Source organism: Nyctibius grandis, chromosome 3, assembly GCF_013368605.1.
Source record: "Nyctibius grandis isolate bNycGra1 chromosome 3, bNycGra1.pri, whole genome shotgun sequence".
Classification (NCBI taxonomy): Eukaryota; Metazoa; Chordata; class Aves; order Nyctibiiformes; family Nyctibiidae; genus Nyctibius; species Nyctibius grandis.
The window spans coordinates 76,226,502-76,254,251 of NC_090660.1; the positions used below are offsets into that span (position 1 = coordinate 76,226,502).

At 41.8% G+C, this 27,750-nt stretch overlaps 1 protein-coding gene across 6 annotated transcripts in view; it reads right to left on the bottom strand.

Moving 5' to 3' along the window:
• The window catches only part of NCOA2 (nuclear receptor coactivator 2), a 196,575-nt gene extending 187,488 nt beyond the window's left edge, over positions 1-9,087 (bottom strand). For 4 of the 6 annotated variants that reach the window (XM_068396028.1, XM_068396026.1, XM_068396025.1 and 1 more), the window contains exon 1: positions 8,975-9,087. The gene's annotated coding sequence lies outside the window, so the exon portion shown is untranslated. Of the gene's footprint in view, positions 1-7,203; positions 7,282-8,974 lie in introns of those variants that run through there. The other 2 variants (XM_068396029.1, XM_068396030.1) reach the window with 2 other exon arrangements.
• Positions 9,088-27,750: the final 18,663 nt, after the last annotated feature.

Consider the following 27,750-nt stretch of genomic DNA (forward strand, 5'->3'; position numbering starts at 1 on the left):
CATCAACAGAAAAAAAAAAAGTGCACTAATTACATCTCAAGAAAGATGGAATTCAGAGAACAACTTCATTCTTTCTGTCATTTGTGCAACCTCAGAGAAACCTTCTTCAAACAAACTCTGCTTAAGTTCTTTCAGTCACAGGCAGGATACCACTATAGTAACAGGCTATTCAGAGGCACCACTAACAAAGAAGTATTCTTACATAAAAAACACACACACAAGATCCAAATTCATTATTCCCTCAGGAATGCCCCAAAAGCACACAAGCTCTACAGATCACAAACATGGACCTTTGAGTGGGTCCTCACTGATGGAAAGCATCATCTTGTCTTAGAATAAAACTTTAAGTAAAACACTACTAGATTGTTTGGTGATTTAGTGAGATTTACAATGGTTGTTAAGACACCTGCAGTTCAGAGACACACCAAGGGGAAGCTGCCATCTCACCTGCAGATACAGGCTGCAGCCCCAGTTCATGGTGGGGAGACCTTTTCCACAGACGAGCAATAAAGACAAGACTACCTGTGTAGACAGAAGTGTTTCCCGCTCATCTCCTGTCTTTCAGCTGCTGCATGCCAGCGAAATGAGAACAACAACTCTATTACCATTTTGTTTCTTCACAACTGGCATGGCTGCTCGCTGGTATTTTGCTACCACTAATTTATTTTTGGGTCCCACCTCCTGATCTACGTGACCTCCAGTACTGCAGCTCCAAGAGTCTGCATGTGAGTGAGCAACATGGCTCCTGACCGTTATACTGCAGCCCACGGGGCTTTGCTGATTTTCATTTGTTCTATTCATAAAATATTTAATAATACTACCTGAAAACCAAGACAACACATGACAGTTTCACAGTAGAAGCACTACCTTCGAAATACTACTAACAAGATCTTTCTTCCCAAGTAAAACTCTTGAATTAGACAGCAACTAGTGACAAGCTTATGTACCCAAGAGATGTATAATCTGGTATATTCCAGACTCATTCCTCTAGACTGTCAGCGAACAAAAGTGATGAAGTGATGGACAATGAAATTAGCTATTAGTCCTTACCTTCCCTCCTCAAGCCCTTTCTGAAGCTTGAAATAAAGGAAAGCCAACACTGCAGCAAAAGGCAATGCTAGTGCCTATTCCCTCACAAATTCCCACAAGAATCAGGAGTTTCTTGGGATGCCCCTCAAAACTCAAGGAAAAACACCCTCACATAAAGCCAGCTTTCACAGTAACATCGTGCTGTTGGTGGTGCTCAAGGCCTGCAGGCAGGCCTCAGGCAAAGGCCTACATGAAGAACAGGTCTGTGCCTCAAACAGTACAGAAATTATCAGCGTTAGCTATGATATAACAACAGAATAAACCACAGCCATCATTCTCCACACTTGCCATATTCCAACATCGCCATTCCATTCTCCATCCCATAAAGGGTAAAAGAAAACTTTTTAAAGGGCAACATAATAGCAAAACACAACTGATAGGACCTAGAATAACACACTGTTCCCTGACTTCAGAACGCTTTACATCTTTATTTTCCATTCATGCACAGTCATTTCTTTCTTTTCCAGTGCAAAGGGACATCTGTATTCCAGGTACCTAAGATGTGTTACCTCCTCGCCCCAGAAAAACCTGTAAGTTGTGAACAAAACACACAATATCAACTCCACAAACTACAGTTTAGCTAAAAGGGGGTGAACAACTACCACTTTCAGACATAGAAGAGACCCTCATCTACAGCGTGCAAGCTTAGTGAATGCATTTTTTCATCTACATACAGTCTTCAGGTTCCCTCATTCTTATACTGAAAAGGTGCCACACATGATCTCACCATCATGCAGTTAACACTAATTTCACACAGACCTGTGACAAAAAAAAGTTTGAGGCCTCATTAAAAATTCAGTATCTTTGTATCAAAGTAAGCCATGATTTAAAAAAAACAAAAACAAAAACATCAAAACAAGAAAAAGTATGTTTGCACTGCAATGCCAACACAAATTGGCAAGCAATTAAAAAAAAAGCTTTGAACTATGTTATTAGAGCTAGAGTTTATAACCAGTAAGGTATCAACAGGTCGATTTTTTCTTTTAAGATAAAGACAACGAGTATTTTGGCCACACTCAAACAAAATAGTATATTTCTCATGTAAATTTTTATTTTTTTAAAAGATACAACAATTTAGACCTGGAGAATAGCTTTTCTCCTTGAGAAAATGATTGAAATCTGCTAAAATAAGTAAAGTATTTATGTGTATACACTCATAATCTTCCTCCACAAAGAATCTATTTAAGGAAATTAATAGAGAAAGAGGAGGTCATTGCTCAGGTCTCTGGAGACGAAGGTATAAATTTGTGTAAGGGTAGCAAGTAAAATTAGTTGACAATAATTGCATTTATTTCTGGGAATAACATAAGTGGTTGGTCAGCAAGTCCTGACATTAATTTTGAAATAGTAAAATAAGGACTGAAGAGATACCTTGTGAACTCAAAGCATGGTGGAAGAAGTATGAAGAAAAGTAATCTCCACTGTAGACCAGGTGATACCTGAACTCTCACTTGCACAAGTATTAAAACACATGACCTTGAATTTTGGGTTGTTTTTTTTTGTTTTGTTTTTTTTTGTTTTTTAAATTGATTCCATCACACAGGCATATGATGAACTTCATAAAGTTCATAAAAATACCTGTAATAAAAGTGTCAGTATATACTATCAAATTTATTCATAGGAGGAGTTTCCTCCATTCTCAAAGTTTTCTTTTTAAATGCGATTTAGTACCTCCTACACAATCTGCGAGGTACAAATAGGTGACATACTGCATTGTTTTTAATTGGAGTTATTTTCTTTAAAATCTATGGGCAACGCTCATTAGAGATCAATACTGACAGCAATGAAAAACTAAATCTGTTCACACACAGATGAATTACAGCATGGGCAGAGTAAGAGTAAAATTCCATAATTCTGACCTAACAAGTAAAATGTTATTTCACTTTCCATGCCCATTCTTCAATCCCAGACTTCTCCACTGAGGCAGCCAATAAAGCAACCAATTGTGATATGCCCACTATAAATCCTACTAAAGAGCAACAGTGTCTTACATAGCTCACTAAAAAAGCATCAAAATAGCAACTCTCAGTCATCAATACATCAGATATATGTTCTCACTATGTCCCAGGATCCAGCTCATGTGATCCATACTCCCTAAGATTTATGGATAAATCAACACATTCAGTAGATATTTTAATTAATTTGTCACCTATACTCTCTGCCCTTTCATTAAGACATTAATGGTTTCCATATAATGTGGACTATTTCAGCAAAATCCAAGTTATCCTTTCCAAACAGCAAGTAACTTCTTGAAGTTTAAAAACAAACAGAAAAATGTAGACTTCACAGAGGGCATTGCACCTTAGCTGCAAAAATCAAACGCACATCACAAAGAGGCTTCTGAATATCTAAATAATGGGAGCACGCTCACAGAAAGAGTTAGATTTACTATCAGTTATAAGTGCTAAAATGAGAGCAAAGCATGAATAATATCTGCCAGTAACTGTATTAATAAGAGATTGTTATGGAAGACATTTAAGGAAATGCAAGACTCTGAATGGTATAATGATGCAGCTGCAGAAGAAAAAAATGGGTGTATTGTTAATATGTTGTCGTATAGCTTCAGACATTTAAATTAATGAACTAATTTCAACGTTCAAAATGCCAAGCACCCCAGTGACCATACACTCTCCATAGGAATTGTGCCTATTTTATTTCTATAAAACTCTTAAGTAAAATTTCCATTAGTCTTTAACTTGAATAACGTGCGATTTCCATAGAACAAGACTGAAAAATCACAAACGGTAACAAAATGCAATGCAGTAAATCCACCACATTCAAGATCTGTTCCTCAAACTATTCATCAACTCAAAATAATTGTATAAAATCAGCAGAAGTAACCCAAATGCTTAGGAGAGGAAACGCTGTTCTAGGTAATAGGTAAACGCAGGACTGAAAAAAAGAAAGTTAATTTCTTCCACTCAGTTTTTTCATCATGTAAATACTATTTCTGAATACTCACAACACTGACAAAATAGCTTTGTTTTAAAACCCTGTTTTAAAAATTCCCTGGTATTTTTTTTTAATTCTGTATCCTAAATTAATTAAACTATACAAGCTGTCATTTTTCATGTCACATTTCTACTTGGTATGTTTTGAAAAGGCTAAGCTACTGAATCATTAAAAAAAGGGAGTGTTTGCATAATGTAAATACTGCTGACAAACTACTAACCGTAGAACTGGTAATATGCCTTAGTAATATGTAACCACTGATGTAATATTACAAATTATTCTCAGTACTCTTAAGTTGCCATTTCACCAATATGTATGCCTGTTCAAAATGTTATTCCAACACAGAGCAGGAGTCCTGTCAACTGTATTTACTCCCTGAAATCATAAAATATTATCAAAATATTATCTACAATAAATATGTGAAATATATGCTATCTAAGCTCTATTATCCTGACGGGTAAAAGCCAAAGAATACTTCTGTGAGGTTTACAATCCCAAGAGAAGAAGAGCTCAGATCCCGTCTGCAAGCACACAATGGAATCACAGCTGACGATGCACATCTTTTTCTGGATGTCTCCATATGCTCAGGAGGGTTTCCCCCCCCTCCCTCCTTGTTTCTCCCTCTCCGCCTCCCTTGCTCCCAGCATTACATCGCAGGATTTGTCATTATCTGCTGCCATGAGTATGACAATGTTTTAACAACTAACAAAAATAAAGTAGTGCAGTGAACTTCATCTCGTTTAAAAATAAAAAGAAGGGATCCTGCCAGCATAGCCATCTGTAACTAAATTAACTAATAGTAGAAAATGGGTGGATGAATGGATGCTGTAATATACCTTCTATAAAGTAAATATCAACGCTACTCTGTTCTTAGTTTAAAATGTTGTGTCACACAGAAGAGTATATACTGTAACAACGCATCTAACCTTTGCCCTCCAAAGCCAAACATAGAAATAAATGAATACTGAGCATTTTAATGTCTATAAGGGTACTGAAGAAGTGTGTGGAATTTGTTAAATACTTTAAACCTACTTGCATACAAACTGCATTGTTTATGGAGGCCAACCATAGCAAACATACAAGAAAATGAACATGGCAAGAACAGTTTTAGTTCACTATTCCCTTTCTCCAACGGAGACAAGTGTTACGTTTATACTTGAATTTGGTACCAGTCTTTAGTTCAGCTTTTTCTTTTGAATGAACTGCAGCATCCTCAAGGCTTAGACCTCATAAGTCTCTGCAATTTCTGCAATTCTGGTGTAAGCTGCTAGAGAAACTCCAGCTGAGCGCAGAAGCCCAGATTTTGCCAATGAGACAGTGACAGCAGCAACAAAAGCAGGAGACAGTGGGCATTGTAGCAGCAGCTGGCTCACTCACTGACTTTGTTCTTCCTGCTGCAAAACCTGGGCTCCCTGCAGAGGGGCTAGCTCTTCCTGGGTGTTTTTGAGGGTGGGGGGAAAAGTTGGGAATGTCAACACTCCAGACTGCTTACATGCCTCTTCCGACAGAGCCTTTTAGCCTTCTAGCGAGAAAGCTACATCCTAAATGATTATAAAAAACATAAACATTATTCTTAAATAATTAATTTTCACTTCAGACCTTCAGTTTAATGCAATACACTATATGCGAGTAAATCCCTAGCATTGTCTCATTTTTCCACCAGGAATAATCTTTGACTATTTTCTCTCTCAAACAACATCGTTCCAGTTTAAAAACTTAAATTGAACTGTCTTATTCCAAAAGTATCATTCTTGATAGGCATAAAGTACTCCTTCCTCAAACGTCTCCAGTTTCAAACTTAGCACTAACACCACCAGGATGCACAATGAGGAACACGAGATTTACACATTTAGTAAAGAAGTGTCTCCTTCAGACATTGCAGAGATACAGATGGAGCGTGTCATACAGGGATCCTCTCCCTAGTAAAGACCACAAGCTTGAGAAAATATAGAGTTGAGAAATCTTCAGTTTTTATGTGAAATAAAAGAGTATGGTGGCTGAAAAAAATGAGGTGATTACACCACTTTTGTCAGGCATTTATTGCATAATGCTCACCAAAATGAGATAAAAGCATACTAAAAGTTACGTTGATACTTCAAATACTTGCACGACATTAAGAAGAACAACCTTTCTTTTTAAAGTTGTTCTCAGTATTTCTGAAGGTTGAGTCCACGAGAAAATATTTTGTTCAAGACTGTAGATGTCCAAGACCAGCCATGAACATTAAGCTTAACACAACACTTCTCATCAACTTAGGGATTAACCATTCAGGGGCAATTTACATCTTTCTTTATCTCGTGTGACACAGCAGAGCAAACTTCTTCGGTCCAGTCCCCAAGCAGCTGTTATCACAAGTGCCAAAATGAGAGACACAAATGCACGAGCATCCATACACCTCTGTATGCACAAATATGCACAAGCCTGGTATATCCTATTTGTGACAACACCGCTGACATAAAGAACCAAGTGTCCCAAAAAACTACACAGGAGGCGCAGTGCCTACAACAACTGTGATAAAACAACCATTTTCCATTCACAGTGGTCTTAAGCTGCATGTAAGCAAACAAGAGCCTTGCTTTGGGGAATAATAGTTTCAGTATGATATTATCGACGGTGTGCAACATTGTCATTTCTCTGAGAGGATCCAAGAGAGCAGACCAGCAGCTCCCTCCCTTGGGACAGGGGCAGAGGATTCCCCCAGGAGAGGAGCCCACCAGGTGGCCCAACGCTGCCACTGGGTTGGAAAGAGCCAGGAAATTAACTGGCTAGCGTACAGTACATAAAAACCCAAAGGGATAAAAAACAAACGACTGCCTTCAGCCAGGAAGGCAGCAAACTACGAACAAAAAAAAAAAAATGCTTTAAGTAAAAAGAGTGGCAGTCTTAAACTGCTTACTTATTTACCGCGGCAACAGGGCTCTGCTGTAACTGTCACAGCCAGGCACTATATGCTTAGCTCAAACTATACTTGAACACCCTAAAAATACTACTGGTTCAGTTCTAAAGCCTATTCACCTGCTTCCTACTACTCTAAAATAAAAAAGAGATAAATACAAAGCCAATTGATTATTAGTGAACAAGCAGCCTGTTCTCCTTTGACAAGGAGACTATTTCCTGACTAAATTACAAGTGTATTTAGACAGCGGGCTCCCGCATACGCACCCTTCAGCCAGAAGTATACAGGCTGACACAAACTAAGATTCAGATATCGTTATTTCCCGGTGACTATCGCAACCTCCTTGTCATTTTTTTATTTTTTTTCAATTCCTCATAACCCTTTTTTTGCCAGGCTCTCGGGCAGGTTTCCTGCAGACAAACTCCACGGCCTGAATGTTCCCACCTCTGGAAGAAGTATGTGATTCCCGGGCTGGGGGGGAAGCGCTCAGGCCCAAGCGGAGGCGAAGGAGCGAGGGGCAGCGAGGGAGAGGGACGAGGCTCCAGTTATACCTCGCCCAGGAGCCTCCGCCGACCGCGGCGGCAACGCCGTCCCCGCGGAGTCGCCGCGCGCACACACCGCCCCCCGCGGAGGCAGCGAGGGGCTGAGCACCCGCCCTCCGCAGAGGCGGCGGACGTCTCCCCACTCCTCCCCCGCTCCCCGCGCTCCTGGGGGCCCGCTCCCGGCGCAGGCGGCCGCCGAGCTGCCCGCCCGCAGCCGCCGCCCGCGGCAGGGAAGCAGGAGCCAGCGGCGCCGCCCGCCCCGCCAGCCGCACCCGCCCAGGGACCCCGGCCCCGCGCCCAGCCGGCTGCCATCCCCCCCTCCCCGCTCCTCCTCCTCCGCTCCCCGCCCCGCGCACACGCACGCAGACACACGGCACTGCGGCGGCCGGGCCCCCACCCCTCCCCGGGCCGTGGGGAGGCGGCGTCCGGGCGCCCCGGGCTGCGCTCGCACGCAGCTGTGCCGCCGCGGCCTGACTGCGCGGCTGCGGCGCGCCGCCGCCCGCCCTCGCGGCTCGGCTCGGCCCGGCGCGCACACGCAGGCACAACCCCCGCGCAGAAAGTTAGAGAAGTTGCCCGCTTTGCCCCCTCCTTCCCCCCGCGTCTCCTGCGGGCGCGGAGCGGCGGCGCAGCGCCCCGGCGCACGGAGAAGGGGAGAGGGCACCGGGCGTCGCGGCCCCTGCCCGGCGCGGGGAAGGGGGCGGCCGGCTTGGCCCCGCGGAGGGAAAGCGGAGCGGCCCGCACCCTTGCGCGCCAAGTCGTTGTCAGCCGGGGAAGGGGTGAACACCGCCCTGCTCCCCAAATCACCCCTTTTGTCACCGGGGAGAGACCCTCCCTCCAAGTTTCCATGTCGGTAGGTGCTTGCGGGTAGGGAGAGAACGTCCTAAACGATCCCTTGAAAATTGCCCTCCGCACCCCAGCTGCCCCATCCTCCCCCAGCCCGGGCAGGGCAACCCCCGCCTCCCGGATCAGCCGCAGCACCCCTCGCCTCCCCGGCTCCTCGCACTTTCTCCCCTGCCACCCCCAACCAGAGGCGCGAAGAGGCGGCACCCGACCTCCGCCTGGCCTGCGAGCAGAAAACCAGCCCCCTCGCCCCAGCAGGGTGGGGTGCCGTATCCCCCCCCTCCCCCAAGCCGTAACGGGAGACGTCCCAGGGAAGTAAACCCGCACACACAACACGCCCCCCCCCCCCCCTCCCCCCGCCGGGCCCCGGGGGTGCGAGCATGATGCCGCGGTGAGGGGCGGCCCTGCGGTCCCCTGCCCTCGGCTCCCCTCCGGTTGCCCACGGAGAGAGCTGCGGCCCCCGCCCCGCTCCCCCCCGCCGCCGGGGAAAGCCGCCTCGCCGGGGCCGCGGTGCCGCTCGCCAACGCCGCCCCTCCGCGCACCGGCGCGGCCCCGGGCGTCCCCCCGGCATTACAGAAGGCGGCCGGGAAGGTGCGGGGGGCTCGGGCACACCCCCAGCCGCACCGGGGCCGAGGGGGCGTGCGGGAGCCGTTACCGGGGTCAGTGCCGTCTCCCGCCGCTGCTGCCGGCGCTGACCTTCGCTTTGCAAGATGAAGCTGAAGCTGGGGCTGCGGCCGCCATGTTCCCGTTTTAATAACTGCCTGCTTGTTTATTTCAATGGAGACCCTCCCACCACTCGCCCTCCTCCTCCTCCTCCTCCTCCCCTTCTACCCAGAGGAGGGCTGGACGGGGAGGAGGCGGGGGGAGGCACAAGTCACTCCCCCCTGCCCCCGGGCACGGCGGCAGCGGCCGGGCCGCGCGCTGGGGGAGGCCGGGCCGGGGCGGGCGGCAGCGTGGCGGGGCCCGGGTCGCCGCCGCCCCTCGCCGATGCCGCCCGCCGGAGCGCGGGGCAGCCCCGCTCCCCGCCCGCAGGGACAATGGCAGCCGCCCCGCTCGCTCGCTCGCAGCGCTGCGCAGCGCTCCCGGGAGCAGCGGCTTCGGCACGCGAACGGCGGAGAAAGGGGAAGGGGAAAAACAAAAGTCCTTCGCCCTCGGAGAGCGAGACTTTGAATGTGGCCCTTTGCGGTCCGCCCGCGGGGGAACCTGGCTCTCAAGCAGGACCGGAGCAATCAGCCCTGACAAGGCTTTCAGTTGCCCACGTTCACAAAAACAGGGGGACACGGAGAACAGTCTTATTTCCTTTCTTTGCCCCTGGAAAGAAAAAAAAAAAAAGGAAAACACATGCTGAAAATCGTGTCACAAATACACAGCATCAACTGTATCGCACTCACAGGAGCGAGGGGATGAAGATGCAGGCTTTTCCTAGGTTGGAGGAGTGAGTAAGTTAAAAATTATTAAGGGCTGGAGGATGGTTGTTAAACATTGCCCTTTAGGTCAAGAAGCAATCCACAACACAGAAATTCTATCTTAAAAGAAAAGCTTTACATTTTCACAGGTGTTGATAATGGCGAGCTATACTCTACACACTGTAACTATTGTTATTTTTGACTTTTTCTCACATGGGTGTGCAGGCCCTAGTTTTTCTGCAGCTAGCCACAGATTATACATAGTTACCAGTGGTATGGCTAACTATGCTTGCAGTTAGCCTTGTCTGATACTTTTTGTATCATAACCCTTTTTTTTCAGATGGTTACATTTTGCCCTACTGTGCTGCATCCCATACTTTTGTCTGACTCATTTTTTAAAGCTTTTTTTTTTTTGCTTTCATTGGGCAAAAATAGTTCAATTGTTCCTCCAAACAAATTAAAGGAAAACTGTCTTTCCCACTCGCCTCTCCCGTGTTAAAAAAAGTCTTTGCAACCAAGTCACTGAAAACTTCTAATATTTTCCTCTTCTGGAGAAAGAACTTGGATATGGGAGGGATGGCTGTCAGAAATGTATTTGAATTCAGTCCCATTAGGAAATGGGGATGAAGGGATTTTAGTTTGTATATGCTCAATTAGAGCTTTGCTGCTAAATTAACCAGAGATTCCACCTACATTAAATGCCACTGTTTTAGGGGGAATGCTTCTGGCATCACCTCCAAAAGACAAGGGAGCATGCTCCAGTGTTGGGCTGCAGCAGCTGGAGAGGACAGCCTTTCCCAATGTCCCTCCCCATCAGTCATACTCAGCAGAGAAATTACCTGTCTTGAGGAAGCTCTGCCACCCTGGCCGTACACAGGCAGGCAGCAAAGAGATTGAAGGTTAATTCTGTCTGGAGTGCAGAGAAATCAGAATATTACCTTGAAATAACATGGCAAATGAGAGTAGCTTGTATGTGAAAAAAAACCTGGGGCACAGTTCTGGAGAGACAGAGCTTTTCCTCTGGCCTCATTTGTTATAGCTGTGCAAATCTCTGTACAAAATAAGCTAACAGTTACACAGGCAATAATCTCATTTACCTCACAGTCATGATTCATTCGTTCTCCTCTGCTAAGTGAAAGACTGGTCCACTGGAAGGAAAAAAAAAAAAGTATGTCTTTAATTTCATAACCATGAGCAGACCAATTTGGAATTGCACAGGTTATTTTAATTCCAGCATTTCTTATTTTTGATTTTTTTCAACTTCACACTTCCTTTAAGATAACCAAAAGTCTTCATTAAACTAGTACCTAAATCCACTGGGAAGAGCAAGGAAGGCGTTTTGACTTGCTGCAGTACAAACATAAAAGATATCCCATATAACACAAAGTTTATGGTCTCACCATTGACAAAAACCCCCGAGTCTGAGGTGGCTGAGTGTCCTTGTCAAACTGAGTGGGAGAGGGGATTTAACTACACACATATGCTCAGATCCACTGAAATGCATTACAAGCCTCAAATACATTTTGTCATTTAAGGCAACAACCCAAATCCCTGGTTACAAATATCACTATGTGCAAAGACCAGTAATTATGTTATTCCTAACTGCTATTCTTTAAAGGGAAAGCACCATCTTCCAGATGGGAAACAGATTTGATAAACACTTTTCAGTGCCGGTCTTTATTCAGCGTTACAGCTCTTCTCTGAACCTTCTCCCGTGTCACCATTGCTGCATTGTGCTGCCTAGAGCTGGGCTTAGTTTTTCAACAGAAGCTTCAGCTGTTCTAAACAAGAGTAATACAAACTTTCTGTCATCCCCTCATGTTCATCCTCCTGCCATTTATACTTCTAATCATGCTGGCTGGTTTGTTCATAGCATCACCTTATACATTCACTTAATTATTCACTGAGATCTGCAAACCTTTGCTGGTGTGAAATTTAACACAGAGAGTTTTTAATTATTTTGAATTTTCAGTGAAGTTTGGTTACATTTCCTCTCATAAATTTTTTTTTCCCTAAATCAACAGGAAAAACCTCAGAATCTGAATGCAACCATGTTCTCCTGACCAGTATAACCATATATTGACAATGTTCTTTTTCTTACTTAGTTTTTCTATGTAACATATTTCTTTAAAAAATTGGTACATGGGGTACTGTGAGTAAAACTAGCATTTGCAAGTCTGTTTCTAACTGATTTTTGAGTAAGTTAAAGTTATTCTCCCATAAGGTGAAAGGTTATGAACAACCTGTTGAATGCCTATGAACTCCGTGGGCCACCCCAGGCAAGGCTGCTGTCTCATAAAGCTCTATCTGCAGCTTTAACACGTAGTAAAGAAGGGTTTCTGTGCACCTGCTGACGTCAGGGCTGTATGTAATGCAGCTGTTGGTGCACAAAGCCTTTTGCATGAGCAGCTGCACTTACCACGTAGAATCACTCTGCCCACCTTTATGGGGATTTGAGTCCCCCTTACTTACTCCTTAACCTTCCCAAGTGGATTTAAATATGGTCTTTATGAAACCAACAAGATTTTTGTTGACCCAGTATGTACCTAACTGAAACCTACAACGAAAACAAAATGAAAGTTAAAACCATTTAAACCTACTATATCATCTTCACCCTCTTTGGGGTGGGGGAGACCTGTCAAGGTCTTCTGGTTGAACCCTCAGCTCCAAGTAGCGTCAATTTTGAAGTTAAGCCAGATTTCCCAGGGTCGTATTCAACGGAGCTTTTACTGTCGCCAAGGATGGAGATTCCACAGCCTCTCTGGGCAACCCGTTCCAGTGTTTGATCACATTTGTGATCCCCACCCCGCCCGCGATATCTAATAGGTCTGTTCCAGCTTGTGCCTGTTGCCTCTTACAGTGAAAAGGCCACTGTGAACCTCCAAGAAGGCTTGATCTTTTCTATACCTACCCATTAGGTAGCTGAAGACAACAATAACATTCCCATCAGCCTTCTCTTTTTAAGACTAAACAGCCTGACCTTCTCAGCCTCTTCTTGTACGTCATGTACTCCAGCCCCCTCACCGTTGTGGCAGCCCTCCTCTGGATTTGCCTCTTTATGTCCACATTTTTTCATCTACTGGGTTGCTTAAAACTGCACACAGTAGACCAGATGCGATCCCACAAGTACTCCATAGACGGGCATAACCGCTTTTCCAACCTGCTGGCTATTCCCTTGCTGTTATGGCCCAGGATGCCCCTGGCCTTGACACACTGCTGATTACTTGTTGCTCACCAGGACCCCCAAATCCTTTTTTGCAAAGCTGTTTTCTGTCCACTTGGCCCCCAGCTCATAAAGTGGATGGCTATTCTGTCCCAGATGCAGGGTGCTGCACTGGCATTCGTTGAACTCCATGAGATTTCTGCCACTCCATTTCTCTAGCCTGCTGAAGTCCCTTCAGTGCACTGACCACTCCTTCACAATTTGCTGTCATCTGCACTTCATCTCATCACTGAGGTGTCTGACAAAGATGTTACATGGTATCAGCCTCAGTATCCACCCTTGAAGCATACTGACCACCATCTGGACCTGATACTGCTGGTCACAGTCCTTGAGCCCAATGGTCCAGCCAATTTTCCACCCAACTTATCTTCCACTCACCTATTTCATACCTCCCCAATGTGGTTAAAAAAGGTCTATGGGCGATTGTGTCAAAAGCTTTACTAAAGTCAGGGTAAATGACATCCACTGCTCTCCTCCACAGACTCAGTTACCTCATTATAAAAAGCATTCAGGTTTGTCAGGCAGAATTTGCCCTTTGTAAACCCTTACTGCCTGTCCCCAGTCACCTTCTTGTCTTTCAAACGCCTGGACATGGTATCCAGGAGGATTTACTTCTTAATCCTCCCACAGACTGAGGTCAAGCTGGCTGGCCTGTAGTTCCCTGGATCTCCCTCCTTGAAGGTGGACACATTTGGCTTTTTCCAGCCACCAAGCTCTTCCTCCACTCACCACCACCTTTACACAATATACACACAAATCTGTCATGATACACGTACCCTATTGTTACTACAGTTACTGTGCCCCTGTGAACTCGCATCGCATCTCCAAACTATCACTGATTATCCTCCTTCCATTTGCCCTTTACCTAGTTCCGCCCTCTCAAAATAACACATTGGCTTACATGGCGCTATATTCTTTTGAAGCATTAATATTTTTTGCACTTCAAATAACAAAATTGTAAATTAAAAAGTGGCTAATCAAACATCTTGTTGTATGTTAATGTCTTGTTAATTCAATAGTTTGCTTCATATTAATTTTTTAAAATCAGATAACATTGAAATCTCCAAACTTTTTTAATACAAGAAATCAAGCAAGACCAATTTCACCTTACAAAATGTTTTGAAGAATGTTATAAATATATAGGGTAAGAAGTAGAATTTTAATCAATATTTGTGCAAATTTTTTTATACTAGAATAAATGACTCATTTTAGTCATGCTACTTTGGTAGCAGCTCATGCTAAGACAAAATAGTGTTCAACTGAGGGAACCACACCTGTAGAGCTAAAGCACAACTGCTATGCTAGTACCAGAAGTGTATATATTTTTCTTTCATGGTAATATCGTACTAAAAACCTTGCATTTTTACCTTGCTGGACCTGCACCGCCATTTACCCAGCCCACTTGCTTTTGCCACTTTCCTTCAGCTACGTGTAGCAATTGTGACCACATGAAGTGCTGGATCAAACAAAATCCACCCCTGAAGTTCTTCTCACACACTGTGATGTAACTGCTGAGCAGGTGGCACCAAATTCCAACCATGAGAAAAAGGGTACTGCCTGCTGGGCACTCCTGAGCGGCCTGCTGGAGATGACCCTGCTTGAGCAGGAGGGTTGGACCAGATGATCTCCGTAGGTCCCTTCCAGCCTCAGGAATTCTGTGGCTCTGTGATACTTTTTGTGGAAAACAAAATTCTTTCTGCTACTCTGCTTTATTTCACACTGCTCTCCCAATTTCACACTGCTCTCCCAACTTCTCTAATCGTTCTTCTCTTTAACCATCTTTTTTTTCCCCCTTTTGCCCTTATTTTCCCTTTTATCTTTATTTTTGCTAGACTTTTGCTAAGTCTCTCCCATATTCTCATCCTGCAGCATGTGCTCAACAGCAGTTACACTAAGACATACTCTGTATATTCATGCAGTTTATTCAAAAAGACATTACTGTTCCTCCTACCAAGGATGAAAAAAACCCAGCTCACCCCTACACTCCAACTTAAACCAAAAATGTAATCAGCCCTCAAGCATACACATGAAGGAGTATAACTGAGCTACCTATAAGCAACAGAGCTAGAAGTGTTTCATTATGGTTTTGCTGTTTAAAGAGCCATGTTCTCTTCACCTTGTAATTATGCTGTTGAATATGTTAACTTACTTTTGTTTAGAATTGTGTAACACTGTCTTCCTCCCTTGATTTCCTGTGCTTGAATACATAACTTTTTGTACCTTCACAAGAATTTGACAATAAAAAGCATTGCTGAGGAAGGGCAGAATTAAAAGCCATCCCACCATTAGCAAGTGGAAGTGTACACTTTAACAAGCCCCCTAGACACATCCTTTGTGCTTCTCTCTTTGGGATGTCCTCCAAAAAATTATTCTAAGGCAGCTTTATTAATTTCTATTTAACAATTACGTCTCATCACTGACCACATACGTTAGAATGTTTTCCTCCTAAATCATAATGATTGTGCAACCCTCAGCCTAAGTGGCCCTATGTCTTTTATGCTGAATGTACTTTCTAAATTCACTATTAAGCTGATTACATCTTGAGGATTATCAATCTATGTTCTCTATTGGCCACTAACTATGAACATTTAGAGTTATGTACACATGTAAATTTACTAGTTCATGTAAATAGAGCACAGAAGATATTAAAAAAAATCAGACTGGTGGTAAAGCATGTTTTTAACCGTCAAAAACTCAGCGTGTCTGTACAAGTAGCACATTTCACGCAACAGACTTAAGATCTGCCTCTCTATGTTGCAGTTCTTAATGCCATTATGAAAGAGATGAAATCAAGATGGAAGGATGACAGTGATTTAGTCACAGAACCAGTTAAATGTCTTTCCAAACTTGAGGCCACAGATAGCTTTTTGATTTACAGATAGCACAGAAGCTTGATCTTACAAACCTTTAACTGAAGTAAATAAAGCCCAGAAAGTATGAAGAAGGAAATACAAGGAGCCTGGCTTCACTTCAGGGTAGAGTTAAGAGTTTTATGTTCAAGTTCTGTAAATTCAGGCATTCAGCTGCTTGCTGGCTTTTTTAAAATTTATTTTTATTATTATAATTACATTTTCATTAGAGCTTTTTAAGCTCATGGTTTTGGTTCTGCTTCCACCCCTAGACTCCAGAATAACCAAATTTTTCTATGGAATTATTTTAATCTAACAAATATTAGAAAAATTTATTGTCCCTGAGCTCTTTGGACTATGTAGTAGGACAGAGGTTTTCCATCCCCTCAGACTACTTCCATTTCACCCAAATGGCATGCCCTCTGAAAGCACCTTAGCATCAGCTTCATCTGACTCACCAGATGAAGGCATCAGGGATGGGGAACAGTCATTCGTAAAGACTGAACCAGAGAGTGCAGAGCAACCAGAAGAGTTGAAGATTTCCCCGATCAGCTTTGGACATCTGTCCTGTCCTTCCCCAAGCAGCTCTTTGGGTTTGCAGACTCTAGTGGTCTCCTTGAACTGGCTTCCCCCACTTCTGGGCTTTAGGAGCAGATACTATTGCCACATGAACCTCCATATGTAGGATCAAGATGACACATTACTCACAATACAGCAAGCAATCCTATGGTTGCCTTTCTCCTTTCTTGTTTCAGGAAGAAAAGGTAACAGTGTTGACTTTTAAATAATCACGGCATCAGAATTAGCACCTCACCAAAATTAGTCTGAGCTCCAGCCTCCTTGCATACTCAAGAAAACAGCTCTGTATCAGTAAAAGATAGTTCATGTTTCTGAAGTTGTGATTCTACCATAGTACATTCTCACATCTCTGGGTTTTGTAGACAGAGAGATTGCTCTTGGTTTTACTACATGTGCCTGTTACATATCCACTAAATATGGCTCATCAGGAAATAGCAAGGTTAGCAAAGCCAAGGCTGAAGGCGGAAGAGGCTGCAATTCTATTACATTTTGATATTTTTTCTTATGCCATCCCACTCCAGCCATTCCACTTAACTTCTCAAATACATTTGTAATAATTATCATAATGAGTGCAAAACCAAATATTAAACAGTAAAGCTGTTTCCTAAAAACAAAAAAAAAAGAGAGAGAGAGAGAAAAGGAACTAAGGGAGAAATGGATAAACTAACTTAGGGCTTGTATTTGCAGTAAGATAATACATGCTTGAATAGGTGCTTGAAAGATGATGCAAATGCCCTGAATGGTTTGGAAAAGCACAATTTGTAACAATGTGTGTACTTACACATAACTTAACCAGCTCAACCTCACCATTGTCTGGCGACTCCAACCTGATAGCTAAGATACTGGGCTCTGTCAATAGTTCTGCTTGCACTGTTTAAATCAACAAGTGTTTTGCAAGAGCCACTGAAGCCTTAAAGTCTGGAAGACAAGTGGCATAAAGCTATCCCTCCCCCGTTGCAGTCCTTTCTACGCTGTCCCTCTCAGAATACAAGTTCCAGCCTAAGCTTTCCCCTCCCCATTTTGACTTTTATGATTAAAGATCCTGCATTAGACAATTCAAGTATGTTCGATGAGATGGTTACAGATACTGTGCTTGCTGGGATGCAGGCTTCCAAAACCAATTGTCCTTTGTATACTACTCTATTCAATCTCAGCCTTATGCTTACCAAAGGGAAAAAAAGACTATAAAGGACAAACTGAGCCGAGGCAGAAGTCTTCATTTTTTACATCAGAGAGTGCCGAAGTATGAGGAGGAATTTAATTTCCATATAGAAAACTATCATAATCCCTCTTAGTTTAAATACAGCTGGGTTGGTTAAATATATACCCTGAATCCAGAAAAAAAGAAACAACAAGATCATAAGGCTGAAAGAGGTCAAGAGGCCATCTCTGTCAACCCCCTTCCTTTAAGGCAGGATGATCAACACCTATCTCACTTCTAATGCATTGGTCTAACCTGTTCTTAATTACCTGTGATGAAGACATCCCAGCCTCCCAGGCTGCTGCCTTGCTCTACTCTCCTCACCATTAGTTTTCCTAATGCTTAAACATGGTTTATTTTGCTGCACTTTAGGCCTTTATCTTCTCCTCAAATCTACCATAGATATGGCGATCTTTTTTCCCCCTCTTTTTGCCAGTTCTCACGTTATGCAGAGCTGCTGCAGTGTTTCTCCTTAGTCTTTTTCTAGCCTGAGCAATCCCAGCTCCTTCCAGCTCTCCTTTTAGGGCACGTTATGCTGGTCCCTGCTTGTTCAAGCTGCTATGGGCCTTCTCCAGTTAGTGCAGAGGAAAGGATGCATTTTTGATGCTGAGCATACTGCTGGAAGCATTACTTCATTTGCCACGCAGGCTGTATGTCCCTTTCCACATCCCAATAAGCATTTTATTCCTCCCCCGCCCCTCCAACAACATGGCATTGCTTGCTGTTGTTCAGAGATCAGACCTACCATCCTAACTTTAGGACCTCCAGATTTAAAAATGCAGTTTAATACATTTTTACAGACATTATATTGATGTAAAGACATACACCACTTGTGAAGACCTCGCCCAGTCATTATTTAAAAAAAATATTACAGAAAGAAATCTAACGGAGGTGTTTAGAGCACTAATGTTTGTATATTTTGGCAAAATCAAAACTCTAAATCAAAGCATAATAAACAAAGAATATGCTACTGCTTGTGTGTAGATATACCTGAATTTTTCAAAGACAATGGCATGTACATTATTTTCAGTACTGGTAGTATTTCTACAAATCAGGGCTATCAGAGAACCACTCTTTTAACTACTGAAAATTCTTAACAACGTCTCATTATAGTTTTAAGCCAAACAGTCTGATTTGTAGAAAAAAACCTCTATCCGTGTCTATAAAACTGAAATAGTCACATTGCTCAGGTATTCTAGTCATACCTGTATATTTTTTGAAACAGGTCACATAACTACAGGTTCAAACACGGAACTACAATTCTGCTGTTGCAGTGATTAGTTGTTGAATGGGATCCCATTTTGCTAAGGACTGTACAAGTTTATTGCAAAAAGACTTTCCCTGGCCAAACATTACAAGCTAAATACCAGATAAGGAATGGGTGGATTGAAAAAAAAATAAATAAAAACCCAACCTACAACCCTCATCCCCACCCTGCACCTAGAGACTGGAGTTAAAGGGAACAATGAAAAATTGGCCAAGTACAGGGCTTGGTATGATAGAGAGGTGTCCTACTCCAGCAGCTGCTTAACTGTTGTTGAGTCACTCTTGGTAGAAACTAGAGCAGGGTAAACAATGCAACAATTCAAAAAATTCAGGAGACACCCTTAGGTAAGTGATTTGGCAAATATATTTAGCTTTGCTGGGGATACGCACTGAGACTACTTACATGCCTAAGTACCTTGCTAATCAGGAGGCTATTTAAGCTATTTGGAGTTAGAAATTGAAATGTGTTTGTTTGCGTGAAGCTGGTGGGCCTGGTTTTAGCTAGTTCTTGCAAGACAGAATCAGGCATAACACAATATGCCTTCCAAATATGCCTTTAGTTGAATTTATTTGTACCTATATATTTTTTAAAGATTTTTTTTTCATATTCATTACTGTAGATCCACGTATTCCTTTTTCTTTCTGTTAAAATGAAATCAGTGAAAGAAATGAATCAATTCAACACTTCAGTATTGATAAAATACTTATAAATTTGAGGCAAAGCATGTTTGCAAACAAAAGAAGCTTTTTTAGAAATTACTTAATTCTCATCCCCTACTGCTTTGATAAAATCTTTAATTTTCTTTTAATAACAATGATAAAGAAGAAACCCTGGATTGTGACATGTAGAATGAGTAATATTCAAGGAAAGCAATGTATAATTGTGTATAATGTGTGTATGATTTTGAATGTGTCAATATTCATAAATATAATAAATTTTGTTTTGTTGTATAACAAAACACATGGTTTGGTTTTCCATATTGACTGTCTTATATGCAATTTTATGACAAAATGCATTTTAGTTTATAATCTACCCCTAAGAACCAAGTAAAATATCACGTATTCCTATTAAATAGATTATATCTCTTTAGTCTGGAGGAGCTGCTCATGATACTATTCAAGAATTCCTCTTGATCCATTAAAGTGTGTTAAATTCCTCAGTGTCTATTTCTTAACAACCTCTTCACTGACACATTGTGAATACTTGTAAATTTTGGTGGAGAAAATATGTTGGTTAGAGAAGTCACGTATTGTATTTCTATTTAACCATCAGATGGCCTATGCAACTATGTAGTAATAAATTGCGATTTACTCACTGTGTGAGCTTATTTCCCAAGTACTTTCTCACTATTCTGTCAAAAAGTAGAAAAAGTAAATGATAACCATGGATACTAAGGAGAGCATGAGCAAGGAGTAGTAGCCTTGCCTACGTCGACTAAGCCTTCCTAACTCACATGACTCAAACAAGAAAATCAAGTAAGCTGGCAAACCCCAAACAATGGAATGAAGAAGTAATGCAAGAGTAATTCCTAATTAATGCTGTTTATTTTATAGAAGCAGAGTCCTTAAACATTTGGGATTTCATCTGAACACCATTCAGAATACATTGCTTTTAAAACTTATATTTATCATCTGTAATATAACGTATTATATTTAGAGATGTGCCTATATACACATTATAGGCCTAAAATGTCATCTATAAAATCACCATCTGTAATTTTTCATACTCATTGTAATTAAACACGCTGAAGTCAAAGCAAACAGACAAAGTAATAGAAGATAAAAGGGGAAAAGATAAAACTATGCATCTTTCTGGGCAGATAAAATTTTAATAAACAAGAATACTTTCAAGAGATAATTTCTCCTCTTTACATGCAAAATGCCAGTTTGGTGACAGGAGTAAGAAATTCTGCAAATTAAATGCAAATGAAGGTGAAACGGAAAATCACATTGTTTCTTAAACAAGGAAATACACATACATATTAGATACCCCGTAATCCATAACCAAATCATGACTGAATTGCTACTGCAGAGCAAGTGAAAAGGTTTATTGCAAAAAAAAAAAAAAGAGTTGTTTCTGAATAGTCAAGGTATGGAAATGTCTCTTTATTTATACCTGCGGCAATGGGAGCCCAGACTTCATATGTTCCTCTAAGACCTACCTACCTATAATCCAGATAGGAAAAACAGGAGAAAATACTGTATAGATTGCAAGAAGGATAGAATCTACATTGAAATATAGCATGATTTTACTGAAATAAGCTGCCAAGAGAGACAATGTGAAGATTCAACCCTATACTGTGTTTTGTAAATGCGAGTAGTATTCTAAATACAAGCAGAAAGGAAACTCGCCCTACCTCAAATCATAGTGTCTGCAACTACCACTTACTAAAAGAAAAAAAAAAAGAATAGAGCGCTTTGTAGTTCTTGTGTAACTGGTTCATGCACAGGTAGGTAGAAATCCGCATCAAAGCCCTGCGTCAGCTCTTTTTTATATGAATGCCTTGTGTTACCCTCACCTTGCCCCATGCATTGGGATGGAACTGCAGCACTGACATCACTTCCATGAAGCAAAATAAGTTGTACAGCATTACAACAAGACCACGGACACCTTTTCTCTGCCTATACCCTATGCTTTTTTCCAGCCAGTAGCAGTCCTCTCTCTGCACTGGAAGCTGTTCCTATCGATACTGCTACTTATTGTCTGTGTCAAGTATAAATAATACTCTGGAGAAAACACTCCTACAAGCAGGGCAATGGAAGCCAAACAGCTCGCAGTGTATCAGTTCGAAATTAAAGGCTTAAAATTCTCTAAACATGCTATGGTTTTAGCTCCATTAAAAAGCACGTTACATCTGTACTGTTTCACAGTCAACTGACTGTGTGTTTTGCACATCAGAAAGGAAGCCCTGCCCTCACATCCAAAGCCCTGCGCGTTTGGGCTTCCAGGTGCAGGAGGGGCTCAGGCATTGTCAGTCAGGCAAACCTTTAGGCACTGAAGAATATAATTGGAAAGTTTCTGAAGAAAACCACTATGTAAGCCAAACTTTCAAAGCTGACAGAGACTAGCAATCCCAGCGTGGTTTTAATGGTGAAAAAAAGCAATGCAAACATTTGGCTTCTAGAAAACAACTACTTTGGACTTCGCAGCCAGAATAATGAGTTATTATTTACCTCTTGGTCTTTACTTCTTCTTTCACCAAGAGTGTTAAAAAATCCCCAGGCTCCTATTTCCGCAGAGAAGTTGCTTTCTCTCGCATCTTGAGCAAGTGGGGCCAGAGGGGAGGCGCTGGGGGGGAAGGAAGTGCTGCCAGGGGTGACTGGGGTGGGGGCTCCTGCCCCACTGGGTGCTGGCAAGTGCAACGTGGTCCTGCACAGCTGTCCGAAGCCAGCGCTCGACCTTGATGGTCCCTGGCATTTTGAAGCAATATTTGGGTGAAGAAAGAAAACAAAAATAAGAAAAGTTCTGAGGTTTGTTTATTGCTTTTTTAAAAAAATGTTGGTTTTCTGTGGAACTTATTTTCTTGAAACCTGGGCATCAGGTGGATGTGGGAAAAAGAGAGGAGAGGGAGAAGAGAGGAGAAGAGAGGAGAGGAGAGGAGAGGAGAGGAGAGGAGAGAAGAGAAGAGAAGAGAAGAGAAGAGAAGAGAAGAGAAGAGAAGAGAAGAGAAGAGAAGAGGACTGACATGATGGTGACAAAAGGACAAACCTCCCCTGCTTCCCACAGGCAGTGCATCTCATCAGAAACCACATGGCTTTGGGTACCAGGCAGCATGCCTGGGAAAAGCAGCCTCAGGAGTCAGTACCAACAGGAACCTGCTTTGACTTTTCATACAAAAGGTGAACAGGCTCAAAATGAGCATGAGGAAACAGTGTCTGATGCCGATGGGCCTGAGGCACAGGGATGGGGCTCACAGCAGCAAAGCCCATTTTGTAATTTCCTTGCATGTCCATAGAACAGCTTCTGTAAGCAATTAATTCACTCCCAAACTAATTAGAAGAGGTGCAGCACCTTTAAAAATTAGGCCCTCGTTGTTCTAAAAAATTAACAAAATACTAATTCTGATTGTAGAAGTGAATTTTCCACAAAGTAATAACTGTTTTCTCTGGACTTCAGTTCCTTGGTTAATTTGATTCCATGAATTAAGGCATAGAAGCTTCACCAAAAATATAGTTAGTTGAAGTCTCTTAGTTTTTTTTTAAGGGATACAAAAATTTGTGTTTATGTTGCTTTGCTCAGGAACCTAACATTTACTAAGATAAATGGTAAGGTAATTATATTCAATGTTACTGTAAGAAAATGACAGAGAACCTTATGTAATCGTTCTATTTCAGCAAATCCACTTTTTTAGCTGCTAGTCTGCAATTTGTATTTCACCCAGTCATATCCCAATTTCCTCCCTAAGACAAGCTGCAAATTGAATTTATAGTTTATTTTAATATTTCCTGCCATCAAATTATATGGATAAGAAATCTTATATACTCGTGCCATAATCCCATTTCTGATGAAGAAAAGAATATACAGGCCTGTAGTATAATATTGTCATGCAAACGGATTTGTGTCTCCCTATCTTAGCTTGCCCAGACTTTGAAATCTTTTAAAGTAAACAACATATTTTTCTTAGGTTAGCTGGAGAACGAACACAGAAACTTCACATGGAAAACTGAGATATCATCTTTCAAAATGAACAAAATAATGGACAGTAAAAAAAACACGTGTAACATGGGTTTGCTTACAGTTACATTAAGAAATGAAGAACAGTTCTCCAAGCCCTTCACTGAAATACTACAATATAACTTGAGACACAAACCAGGTCTTTGTTTTTTACTGAGCGCAAGTTTTGTGACATGCATGTTTAATTTCATTAGAAATTAAACAAGAAGCCACATCTGTGAGGATGAAAGTCAAAGCAAGAATTATACCTGCATTACATTTCAAAAGGAAAACCAAACCAAACCCCAAACAAATAGTCACTGTGCAGAAAGCAGAGTACAGGAGAGCAAGGTATCTTTAGATCAGTGAAAGTACTTAGATTTCCTAAGGAAAAAAAAAGGTTGATATGAAAAAGTGAATGTAAGCGGAAACATAGTGAGACTATAACTCCAGTTCCTGCACAGATATATGAAGCAAACTATAAAACCAAAGTGAAAAATACTCAATTATATAATAAACAGGAAAGATAAAACCAATCAAGGGAGGGATTTAAAATTGGTATTTATGTATTTTTAACACAGTTGAAATTGTTATTATAAATCCAGCAAAGCACAGGAATTACACATCTGTTGAAATTCCTTAAATTAGATGCTTTCTACAGCAAATATATAGCAAGACAAAATGCTCGTTATTTTTATGCTGGATGATATGCAAAGTACAGAGTACAATCTGGGGAAATGAATGCAGTAATGGCCAAGATTTAACAGTTGGTAATTTCAGGGTACTTGAAACTTTAATGTGGTCTGTTCTCCTGTCCTCAATGCTTTCTGAAAATCAGGTCCCCTCTGATGTTTCCACAAAAACTGGGGCACACAGAATAACTAGCAATTTGTTAAAAGTGTGGCCTGAAAGTACCTTTGGGAAATAGATAACCTCACAAAATCTGATGAATATTCTGACTGACTCCTGTGAATATTTTGGGTGAATACAGAGGAATGTCCAAAAATGAGTATTAACACATAAGTCACACCTCCTCAAAAGAAAAACTAAGATGCAGCATCCTATCTGATAAAGTTGTGAAGAAAAAAAAAATCCCACTTATTTACGAGAAGGAGAAACAACCTCCCCAGAACATCAGCTGGCAGAATAATCACTAACAAGCAAGCCATTGTCAGATGTATTAAATGTTTTGGGAAAGTACCAAACCAAAAGCCAGGAATGCCCAATACCTCTCAGTCTGACAACCTAACCACACCGGCGTGTGACGCTGAGGAAGTTCTCTCTTATCACATTACCGCGATAAGGTGGGGCAATTAATACTAATAGCACAGGGTGCAGTGGTGCTTTAATTTCCGTAGAACACTATAAAACTATTAAGTGCTACATGTTATATTTTTGTTATAGGATATCCACAATAAGAACATAGTTCAAGATGATACAACAAAAAATACTAATGCATTTCAAGCTGTTGTCCAGAAAAGTATGATACAGTTGTTCAAATGTATTTGAATATGTACGAGAGAAAGTTAGGATCAGACAAAAAATATATAAGGCCCTATACTTGGGTCTACTTAAAATCTTCCTTCTCCCTCATCCTTGCATCAAGCAGATTTTACAGCCCAGGGTCTGGACCTGTAGTCACATGGTGCCTATTTTTTAAATTAAAAGTCAGGAATTACTGAAGATGTTCTGGAGAACATTTACCCCTCAGCGTACCTTTTTCATCCTTGTCACAAATAACCTCACAAAGGAAATGCTCGAGTGCCTTGATTTTTATTGCAAGGCAGCAGATCAGAAGAGAAAATGTGTGTTCCAAGCAAGGTGCAGCAAGGAGCCTAATACACCTGAAAGAAATGTCAATTGCTTAAACAAAATTGACAATACAATCCTATTTAAAATGCTTTTAAAATGGGAGTGACACCTGTAGTCCCCAACCAGGTTGTCCTCATGAAATAGCAGGGCCTGTTTCACAGGTTTGCATGAGGGTCAGTGATGTGTCTTGTTAATCTTCCATAAAGAGTGGCTTCAAGCTGGCTTATATGGCTTGAAAGCCATTTAAAGTCATCTTTAAAAAACAGAAAGGTAAGCAGTGAGTATTTGAGTTTATTGAGCTCTCTGTAAGCTTAAGGAGGTTTATAAATTTGTTTCGTCTCATTTAGCATCTTCATTAATAAAATGGCAAAGCGTGTTGTAAACAACATGCTAATCACCTCACATAATGGTAAAATAAGAGGTTCTGATGGTATTAGTGTGAATGGAGATAATACAAAAAAAAAAGAGAGGATGAAAACACTGTAAGAAAATACAGTAACAAGCTTTGAAAATTATGACAGGGAGAGCACAGGTGAAGTCCATGAAGGGGCAGCTGAGCTGGTGAAAGCAGGCATGCCAGAACAGCCCTGCAGGTGATACTTGACAGCACTTTGGAGGACGTTTCACAACCTGAAGTAGTAGCACAAAAAGTATGTAAAATCCGGGCTGCTACTGTGCCATTTCTCTTCTAATAGAGCAGAGAAAGCCACTTTTCACTAGCTAAATCTGGTTCAATTTTCATTTCCAGAAGACAGCAGCATGCTGGCATAGATTGGAATGAACTGAAACGAAGGATAGAAAGAGAGAAAAGGTCTTAAATGTTGCAAGGAAAACATTAAACTGTTAAGAGTTTTTGAATTTTTCTTTTCATAAATGTTACGAGAGCGAAAGTTTGGAAACATTAAATAAAACAAGATGGAGAAAAATGAAGGAGGGGTTGGCAATAGTTATATTTCTTGATTGAGTCGATTCATTCTGGCCAGAAACCATTCAAAGTGTCTTGCAGAAGAATGGTGGCAAATTAGAAATGAGTTGTGGTTCTCTCCACTAGTCCCAGGGAGAAGGGCTTCATTTTGCAAAGGCCTCCTGCCAAATGGTGTCTCCATCAGTCACAACAAAGGAGTCAGGGTCTGAAAGGAGAAGACAGGCAGCTTCCTTTCAGAAGTACGTGCTCTCAATATATCTCAAATTATTTCATGAACAGTATTCATCACGAGGACCAGGGGCTCGTTATCTGCATTTTTCACAAGAATTCTGACCAACGTTTTAAAAATGCGTCAGTCTGAAAGCTGACGCTCAAATCATGTTAAATCATCTGAAATGGAAAGCCACAAACTTTGCTGTTTAGCAGAGAGCACCGCTACCGTTAGATTTTGCTACTTCCTCATCCCACCAAAGCTTCCTTTAAATCACGTTGTCCCTGTCTCTATTTCAAGGCTTTCCAGCTCTTCTCTCTCAACCAGACCTTAAGGTAATGGCTTCTACTGACGACTGCCTTGATCACAGGCAATTTCTGGCCTAGTTTCTAATAAATATAAAACAACAACTACTATAGCCCCGGTAGGGTCTATACGCGCTTTTTCCTCACTGCTGCTGTTATTCTCTGAAACTTTGGAGTAGTCATGTTGTAATATGAACCTCTCTGCTTCACGCAGAGGGAGAAATATAAAACTTCATCAATAACAGACTTTTTTTCCTTTCTGAAGTGCTAAAATCAAAACAACATGCTTCTCATCCTTGATTTTATGCACTCAGATTTGAAAATGGTGAATTATAAGAATTCAAAGGCAATGCAACTCTGTCTTTTGAGCCAAGACAGAAAGCCTTGTATGCTCCATAAATCTTGGGATCCAACTAGAAAACAAAGTAAAGGTGGGACTGGGTCTGCTCAATCCAACCAGCCCACGAAACAGTATCAGAGAAGGTTCACCATCACATATCCAGGATGTCCCACTCCTTAAAGCCTCTTCCTCTGGCAGTTACCCATGATATTTGAAATAAGCACATGTACTTGGTTAATCCCTGCATTGCAACCAAACTGCCTCCTGCATGGCACTTCCAGCTTCTGCTCCACGCTGAGTAGCACCTCTAGGACTCCACCCTGCCAGGTTGTAGCCCACAGGATTTCTCCTGTGCTCTGTTTTGGACTGTACCTAATGGGTACAGCCCATATACAGTAGTGGAAAAAACAGAGCTCTGGCACCATTTGCAACGGTGTGATCCTCTGAGTCTGAAAGAGTGTGAAGGCAATGAGCCATCCCATCTTCGGTCGACTTTCTGATCCCTGAGCACGCACCCATGCGTTCACATACCCGCGTGCATGCACACACAGGATGACAGCCGTTCAAAGCCACAAAAAGATGACGGATGAGTGTTGTTGGTTCTGATAGCTTTCCTCTCAAAAAAAGGACCATTTTGTTCACCGTTGTATGTACTACATC